The 9,406-nt window shown below is 40.8% G+C and overlaps 1 non-coding gene across 1 annotated transcript; it reads left to right on the top strand.

Annotated features, from left to right (window-relative positions):
• Positions 1-8,996: 8,996 nt before the first annotated feature.
• On the top strand, positions 8,997-9,101 carry LOC123573734 (U6 spliceosomal RNA). The gene has a single exon (XR_006698472.2). It is a non-coding gene; the product is annotated as a U6 spliceosomal RNA (small nuclear RNA).
• The last annotated feature ends 305 nt before the right edge of the window (positions 9,102-9,406 follow it).

The following is a 9,406-nucleotide window of genomic DNA, read 5'->3' as shown; positions in this document are numbered from 1 at the left end:
TGAGAAAATTATATAGTATATTAGATACTGATAAGTGCTAAGGATAAAAGTAATGAAAATAAAAGGATTGTGTTAGTTCGAGGTGGAAGTTGTAATTTTAGGTAGGATGGCTAAAAGAGGCCTTACTAGGAAGGTATCTTTTGCGTAGAAACCTGCAAGATATATAAGGGACCATCCAATGGTAGGAGTTAGGGGGATCTGCCAGGTAAGGGAACAGAAAAGGGCAAAGGATCTAAAACAGGATCATGCTGGGAATTTGAGAAATTGTGAGGTGGCCAGTGTGGCTAAAGTGGAGTGAAAAAGAGGGAGAGTAGTCAGAGATGGTCTCAGAGAGAAAGGGAGTGGGGAGGCGAGGTGGGCTAGATCATGCAGGGTCATGTAAGGTTTTGGCTATGGAGTAAGTTGGGAAATTGTAGTGGACACTGCCGACGCTCTGCCTAGATCCCCTTAATTGGGCTCCTTAACTGGGTACATTTATCCCCAGCTGCTATGGGTGTTATACCCCACGCACCACCATCACCATAGGCAGTTCACAACCAATGACTGACTGCCATAGTATTACAAAAGGTGACACCGACTCTGCAGTACAATTGAATAGTTCATGCTCCAGCCCACCCCAAGGAGCAGATTGAAGTTGATCTCCGGCAAGATGACTTCCCTGCTTAGCTCTTCCCCCTGCCCTTTTCTGCTTTCGTCCCTCCATTCTCTGGGGAATACTCCTCTCATAAAAGACCGGCCAAAGAATTCCTGTTTCTAGGGAACGTCACTTTAGATCATTGGTACTGGAAGTGATCCTAGGAAGCAGGCTCTAAGAATAGGATTCTGGAGTTGTATCACTCTTCAGCTAGAGGGCAATGAGACCTTGCACACACATACAAATGCATTTTCCTCCATTTTCTACTAAAAATAACAGAAACATACTCAAGAGGGATTAAATGACAGAGATTGTTATTACATAACTAGATAGATTGTTATTATATAACTAGATATCCAGGGTTGGCTTATTTCATGGCTCAGTCATCAAGACCCTGGTTGTATCTGTTGTCCTGCTCTATCAAGAATGTTTTGGGCAAGGCACAGTGGCTCACACCTGTATTCCCAGTACTTTGAGAGGCCAAGGCAGGAGGATCACTTGAACCCAGGACTTTGAGACCAGCCTGAGCAGCCTTGTCTCTACAAAAAAAACAAAAAATTAGCCAAGTGTGGTGGTGAATGCCTGTGGTCCCAGCTACATAGGAAGCTGAGGCAGGAGGATCACTTGATCCCAGGAAGTCAAGGTTGCAGTGAGTCATGTTCATGCCACTGTACTCCAGCCTAGGCGACAGAGCAAGATTCTGTGTCAATAAAAAAAGAATGTTTTGGCTTCATCCTTCTGGTAATCATAGGATGAATCGCCACAATTCTAGGTATTTTACAGAGTCTACCAGGAGTGTTTCAAAAAAAAAAAACAACAACAACAAAAAACAGGCCAGGCAAGGTGGCTCATACCTGTAATCCCAGCACTTTGGGAGGCCAAGGTGGGCAGATCACCTGAGGTCAGGAGATCAAGACCATCTGACCAACATGGTGAAACCCCGTCTCTAGTAAAATACAAAAAATTAACTGTGTGTGGTTATGCGCACCTGTAGTCCCGGCTACTCGGGAAGGGACGGAGGCAGGGGAATCGCCTGAACCTGGGAAGCAGAGATTGCAGTGAGCCAAGATTGCACCACTGCACTCCAGCCTGGCGACAGAGTGAGACTCGTCTCAAAAAAGCAAAAACAAAAAAAAAGAGTTTCCTCATCTTAAAAAAACTTCATACTTTTTTTATTCTAATGTTTTATTGTATAAAATTTCAAACACAAGTAAAAAGAATAGTATAATGAATCCTTATGTGCACTCCACCCGGATTTACCAATTATCAACTCATGGCAAATCTTGTATTCATATTCCTATCCATTGCCTTTGACCACCACAACGGAGGGCCCACCTACAGCTAACACTAATTTGAGACATGTGAATAAGGTTATAAAGTCAAATCTATGATACTGGATATATGTCTGTAAAATAATAATAATTGTTTACTATTGTTAATTATCTAGTCAATGATCAATGATCAAATTTTCCTCAACTACTTCATAAAGGATTTCTCTCTCCCTTCAGTTTGTTTCTTAAGTCAGAATCCAATTAAAGTCCACAAATGGGTGGCCGGGTGCGGCGGCTCACATTTGTAATCTCAACACTTTGGGAAGCTGAAGCAGGCAGATCACCTGAGGTCAGGAGTTCAAAACCAGCCTGGCCAACATGGAGAAACCCCATCTCTACAAAAATACAAAAATTAGCCAGATATGATGGCGGGTGCCTGTAATCCCAGGTGCTTGGGAGGCTGAGGCGGGAGAATTGCTTGAACCTGGGAGGCGGAGGTTGCAGTGAGCCAAAATCACGCCATGGCACTCCAGCCTGGGCGACAGAGCGAGACTCCATCTCAAAAAAGAAAAAGAAGTCCACAAATGGTAAATACATCTTTAAGTCTCTTTTTCTATAGATTGCTCCTCCATCGCTCTTCTACTTTTCTTTGCAATTTATGGTTTCAATAAAGTGACTCATTTGATCTGTAGAATTTTTCACTCTGGATTTTGCTTATTGCAACCATATGTGTTTGTCTTGTTTTAACATGTTCCTCTCCCCCATATTGCTTATAAATTGGTATTTAGATTTAGAGGTTCGATCATTCCTATTTATTTATTTATTTTAGGGACAAGGTCTCCCTCTGTTGCCCAGGCCAGAGTGCAGTGGTGCTATCATAGCTCACTGCAGCCTCCTACTCCTGGGCTCAAGCAATCCTCCAACCTCAGCCTCCCAAGTGGTTGGGACTACAAGCACATGCTAATTTTTATATTTTTTTTATAGAGACAAGGTCTCTCTATGTTGCCCAGGCTGGTCTTGAACTCCTGGTCTCAAGTGATCCTCCCACCTCAGCCTCTCAAAGTACTGAGATTACAGAGGTGAGCCACTGTGCCTGGCTTTGGCAGGAATTATCTGTGGGTCATGTTCACACATCCATAAGGAGGTGCATATTTGGTGCTTTTCTCTTCGTGATGTTAGAAGCCATTGATTCATTATTTTATTAGGAGTTGTTAAATAGTGATACCCTTTCTCTATATTCTTTCCATCTGTTCCTTCCACTTCCCAATGTAGAATCATTTTGGCTTATCGTTCTTCTCATTTTTTTATATAAGCTATATATATATATGTATCTATATACCATATAGCATATATATAACATATAAAATATGTTATATATAGCTTATACAAAGAAAAAATGGAAAGGATAAGCCAAAATCCTTCTTTCTTAGCTATATATATATACACAGAGAGCTTAAGAAATTATATATATAAATATACATATATATGTATAATTATATATATAATTATATAGAGAGAGCTTAAGAAATTATATATGTAAGAATTTAGTCACAAATTATTCCCATCCTTTATATATATAATATACATAACCTATATATATTACATATATTATTTTTTCTTAGATAAGAGGTAGTTTACTATACGCATACATTTTTCTACCTTGCTTTTTGCATTCAACTATATGCCTGGAGATTACTCTAAATTGTAGATAGTAATATTTCTCATTGCTTTTCGTGGTTACATAGAACTACGTTGTATGGGCACCATGGATTTTTTATTCAACCAATCTCCTTCTGATGGACATTTGGCTTATTTCTAGAATTTGCTATTAGAAATAGTGCTGCAATGTATAACTTCATGCCTACGTATTTTTGCCACTGTATCATTGGGATAGATTTCTGAAAGAGGGATTACTAAGTCAAATACATACGTAATTTTGCTGCTATTACAAAAGTCCTTTCATAGGAGGGCTACCATTTTACATCCCCAAAACAACAATGTATGTGAGCGCCTGTTTCCTGTTTTACATGCAGAAACAGCAATGTATGTGAGTGCCCTAACATTTGGGTTTTTGCTCACGTGACAGATGAAAAATATCTCAGTGCAGTTTAAATTTGCATTTCCCTTATTAAGAGTGAGGTCGGGCTGGGCCCAGTGGCTCACGCCTGTAATCCCAGAACTCTGGGAGGCTGAGGCTGCAGATCACTTGAGCACAGAAGTTGGAGACCAGCCTGGGCAACATGGGTGAAACCCTGTCTCTACAAAAATTACAAAACATTAGCAGGGTATGATGGTGTGCGCCTGTAGTCCCAGCTACTCAGGAGGCTGAGGTGGGAGGATTGCTTAAGCCTGGGAGGTCAAGGCTTCAGTGAGTCATGATTACACCACTGCAGTCCAGCCTTAGTGACAGAGTGAGTCCTTGTCTCAAAAAAAAAAAAAAAAAAAAAAAAAAAGAGTGAGGTTGGACATTAAACATTTTTTTTTTTTGAGACGGAGTCTTGCTCTGTCACCCAGGCTAGAGTGCAGTGGTGTGATCTTGGCTCACTGCAACCCCAGGTTCAAGTGATTCTCCTGCCTCAGCCTCCCAAGCGGCTGGGACTACAGGTGTGTGCCATCACACTCAGCTAATTTTTTGTATTTTTAGTAGAGACAGGGTTTCACCATGTTACCCAGAATGGTCTTGATCTCCTGACCTTGTGATGCGCCTGCCTCGGCCCCCCAAAGTGCTGGGATTACAAGTGTGAGCCACCGCACCCCGCCAAAAAAATTTTTTTAATATACTTTTTTTGTAGCTACAGGGTGTGACTATGTTCCCTAGACTGGTCTCAAACTCCTGGCCTCAAGAGATTCTCTCGCCTCAGCCCCGCAAAGTGCTGGGATTACAGGCATGAACTACCACACCTGGACTTTTTTTTATGGTTAAGGACTATAAAAACATTTCTTTTTTTAATGGTTAAGGACTCTATGCATTTCTTTATCTGCAATCTGTCTGTTTATATCTCTAGTGCATTTTCCTGTAGTGTGTCAGTCCTTCCTTCTGTTTTTTAGAAGCTCTTTACATGCTAGGGACATTAAACTTTAGTCTGTGCTATAAATTACAAATATTCTTCCAAGTTTGTGATTTAACTTTTTATTTTACTTATGGTATTTTTGTAGTATAAGATTTTTTTATTTCAGTGTAATCAAATTCAATATTTTTATGTATTGTTTCTGAATTTTGAGCCAATGTTAACACAGTAGATTGAAAAAATATAGTCACAAATTCTTCCCACCTTTTTGTATACACTCCTGTTAAGTGTGACTTTAGGCCAGCCATGGTGGCTCACACCTGTAGTTACTGCACTTTGGGAGGCCAAGGCAGGAGAATCACTTGAGTCCAGGAACTTGAGACCAGGCTGGGCAATATAGTAAGATCCTGTCTCTACTTAAATTTTTTTTTTTTTTTTTACTTAAAAAAATTTTTTAAATAAAAAAGAAATGTGGTTTTACATATTTTCCCATCAAAAGATAGAGAATGTTTCTTCATTCCCTTGAATTTGGGCGGGACTTGTACTTTGTTTTGACCAACAGAATGCTATGGAAGTGACTTTCTGAGCTCTCACCCTCTTGAAATCCTGAGACTACCACGCAAAGAAGCCTGAGCTACCCTCCATGAGAATGAGAGATCACAGGGAGAGAGGTGCTCCATCTACAGCTAACAGTAACCTCAGATGTGTAAAGGAGGCCATCCCAGATCATCCAGCTCCAGCCACGATGCCGCATGACTTCAGTTATATGAACGACCCCAGGAGAGACCAGAAAAGAACAACCCAGCTGAACACAGACCAAATTGATGACCCGCTAAATTGTGAGCAAATAAGATGGTTGTGTTCTAAGCCATGAAGTTGGGGTAGTTTGTTAAGTAGCAATATGTAGTTAAAATACTTAGGAAATAGGCCAGACTCAGTGGCTCACACCTGTAATCCCAGCACTTTAGGAGGCCGAGGCAGATGGATCACCTGAGGTCAAGAGTTCGAGACCAGCCTGGCCAACACGGCAAAACCCTGTCTCTACTAAAAATACAAAAATTAGCTGGGCGTGGTGGTGGGCACCTGTAATCCCAGCTACTCAGGAGGCTAAAGTAGGAGAATCACTTGAACCAAAGAGGTGGAGGTTGCAGTGAGCCCAGATCACACCATTGAATTCCAGCCTGGGTGACAAAGAGCGAAATTCTGTCTCAAAAAAAAAAAAAAAAAAAAAGGAAAGAAAAGAAAAAGAAACAGAAATACTTGAATTTGACACACTTTTTTTTTTTTTTTTTAGATTTAGTATCATTGCTTTTCACATTCCTCAATGGGAATGAAGAAAGAACTAGCTGTGCTTAGCAGAAACAGATTCTGTCGGGCTTAGCCTTGTGGCCAATTGTTACCTTTTCTAAATTCTTTTCAGACTTGCTAAATGCGGAAATGTGACTGCATACAGAAGAATTTATTTTTTTCATTTTAAAGTTCAGTATTATTTAACATGCTGAGGCAGGAGGATCACTCAAGGCCAGGAGTTCAAGACCAGCCTGGGCAACACAGCAAGACCTCATCTCTACAAAAAATTAAAAAATTACCTAGGCGGCCGGGCGCGGTGGCTCAAGCCTGTAATCCCAGCACTTTGGGAGGCCGAGGCGGGCGGATCACAAGGTCAGGAGATCGAGACCACAGTGAAACCCCGTCTCTACTAAAAATACAAAAAATTAGCCGGGCGCGGTGGCGGGCGCCTGTAGTCCCAGCTACTCAGGAGGCTGAGGCAGGAGAACGGCGGGAACCCGGGAGGCGGAGCTTGCAGTGAGCCGAGATCGCGCCACTGCACTCCAGCCTGGGCAACAGCGTGAGACTCCGTCTCAAAAAAAAAAAAAAAAAAATTAGCTAGGCATGATGGCATGTGCCTGTAGTTCCAGCTACTCAGGGGGCTGAGGTGGGAGGATCACTTGAGCCCAGGAGTCTGAGGCTGCAGTGACCTATGGTAGCGCCAATGCACTCCAGCCTGGGCAATAGAGCAAGACCCTGTCTCAAAATAAAATAAGATAAAATAAAATGACCCTTTGAAACAGCAGCTATCAAATCCAAAAGCACTATGTTTTATTGATCTTTTTTGAGTATAACGAAGGTTTAACAACAGTATTCCATAAAAAGCATTTTTACTGTTATACCATTGACTGATCTTTTTTTTTTTTAGATGGAGTCTGGTTCTGTCGCTCAGATTAGAGTGCAGCAGCATGATCTTGGCTCACTGCAACCTCCGCCTCCCGGATTTAAGTAATTTCTTTTGCCTAAGCCTCCCAAAGTGCTGGGATTACGGGCATGAGCCACAGTGCCCGGCCTGACTGATCGTAATACAATAAAAATGTACTATATATTGAAGAAGTCAAAGTGAGATAGAGTGTGAGGTATAGAATATGAAATGATTGCAAAAGCTAAAAATTGGCACAGAAGGCTGGGTGCAGTGGCTCACCCCTGTAATCCCAGCATTTTGGGAAGCCGAGGTGAGTGAATCACTTAAGGTCAGGAGTTAGAGACCAGCCTGGCCAACACGGTGAAACCCCATCTCTACTAAAAATTCAGAAATTAGCCCAGTGTGGTGGTGCACGCCTCTAATTTCAGCTACTCAGGAGGCTGAGACAGGAGAATTGCTTGAACCCAGGAGGCAGAGGTTGCAGTGAGCCGGGATTATGCCACTGCACTCCAGCCTAGGCAACAGAGTGAGACTCCATCTCAAAAAAATTAAAAAATGAAAAATTAATTAATTGATTAAAAAATAGGCACAGAATCAAATAGTTCAGTTACTTCTCTTTGATGTAGACAAGAGATATAAAGGAAGCCTAAATTAGAAAATCTAACACATTTTCTGGCCGGGCGCGGTGGCTCAAGCCTGTAATCCCAGCACTTTGGGAGGCCGAGACGGGCGGATCACAAGGTCAGGAGATGGAGACCATCCTGGCTAACACGGTGAAACCCCGTCTCCACTAAAAAATACACACAAAAAAAAAAAACTAGCCGGGCGAGGTGGCGAGCGCCTGTAGTCCCAGCTACTCGGGAGGCTGAGGCAGGAGAATGGTGGGAACCCGGGAGGCGGAGCTTGCAGTGAGCTGAGATCCGGCCACAGCACTCCAGCCTGGGTGACAGAGCAAGACTCCATCTCAAAAAAAAAAAAAAAAAAAAAAGAAAATCTAACACATTTTCCAAACACTGACATGACCATAAAATTTAAATATTAATGTATTAATGGCTGGGCATGATGGCTAGTGCCTGTAATACCAGTGCTTTGGAAGGCTGAGGTGAGAGGATTGCTTGAGGCCAGAAGTTCAAGACCAGCTTGGGCAACGAAGAAAAATCCTGTCTTTACCAAAAAAAAAAAAAAAAAAAAAAATTGCCAAGTGTGGTGGCACATGCCTGTAGTCCCAGCTACTCAGGAGTCTGAGTTAGGAGGATCACTTGAACCTGGAGATTCAAGTCTACAGAGAGTCGATCACACCACTTTACTCTGGCCTGGGCAATGGAGCAAGACCCTGTCTCAAATACATAGATAAATAAATAAATATTATCTTAATTGTGAAAAAAATGTATTGAGCAGTCTTTAACAATAGAGCTGAGGTAACCATTTTTGTCCACTTTTTAAAGTGTGAATTTTCTATTACAAAGTACAGTATATGCCACAGCCAGTTTTTGAGAATTCAAGCTGGATTCAGGGGAGATTAGATTCTGAATGTGTTAGTGGTTTTGGTGCCAACTATTTGTCCTGTCAGATAGCATTCATTGACTAGAAACAACACTGTCCAGTATAATAAAACACATTATATAATGTTTTTCCCCATTGAATAGAATCACTAAAAAAATTTCTAGAAAAAAATTATTTTATTTAGCTTTTAGAGTAAGATTTTAGTGAACAAGTTGGAAGAATTATGAAAGTTAGATATTGTTATTTGATTTTCACACATGGACATATAATTTCAAATAATCGTTGCTCAATTTAATAATTAAACTAATAAAAAACTCATGTTCTGACATTATTTCTTATGGATAGTGATTTCCAGGGGAAAAAAACGGATTAAGAGCATATCAGCAGCTCACTTCGGCAGCACATATACTAAAATTGGAATGATAAAAAGAAGATTAGCATGGTCCCTGCAGGAGGCTAACATACAAATTCATGAAGAGTTCTGTTTTTTGAAATAAATTTAAAAAGAATTAAATTAGCTTTTTCCTTTATCAAGTGGCATGATGATGAGAAGATTGTGGGCATTACTGCTTCCCCTTTAGGAATGAGAATTCCTCACATATCAGAAATACTTTCATTCAGAACTAGGAAAAGGAACGTTCCTTTGCAGTAGAAGATTCTATGAAGATTGTGGTTATATCTATAATGTCTCAAATAGAAAACAAATAGAATGAAAAATTAACCCGAGTTTTAAAATTCATTTTAAGATTAGATGGTAATTAATTAAATTCACTATGCAGTGATTTTATTAAGATGT

This window comes from Macaca fascicularis, chromosome 5 (assembly GCF_037993035.2).
Source record: "Macaca fascicularis isolate 582-1 chromosome 5, T2T-MFA8v1.1".
In the NCBI taxonomy this organism is placed as follows: Eukaryota; Metazoa; Chordata; class Mammalia; order Primates; family Cercopithecidae; genus Macaca; species Macaca fascicularis.
Note: the sequence above shows the minus strand (reverse complement) of the source record. Positions and strands in the feature narration are given on the sequence as shown.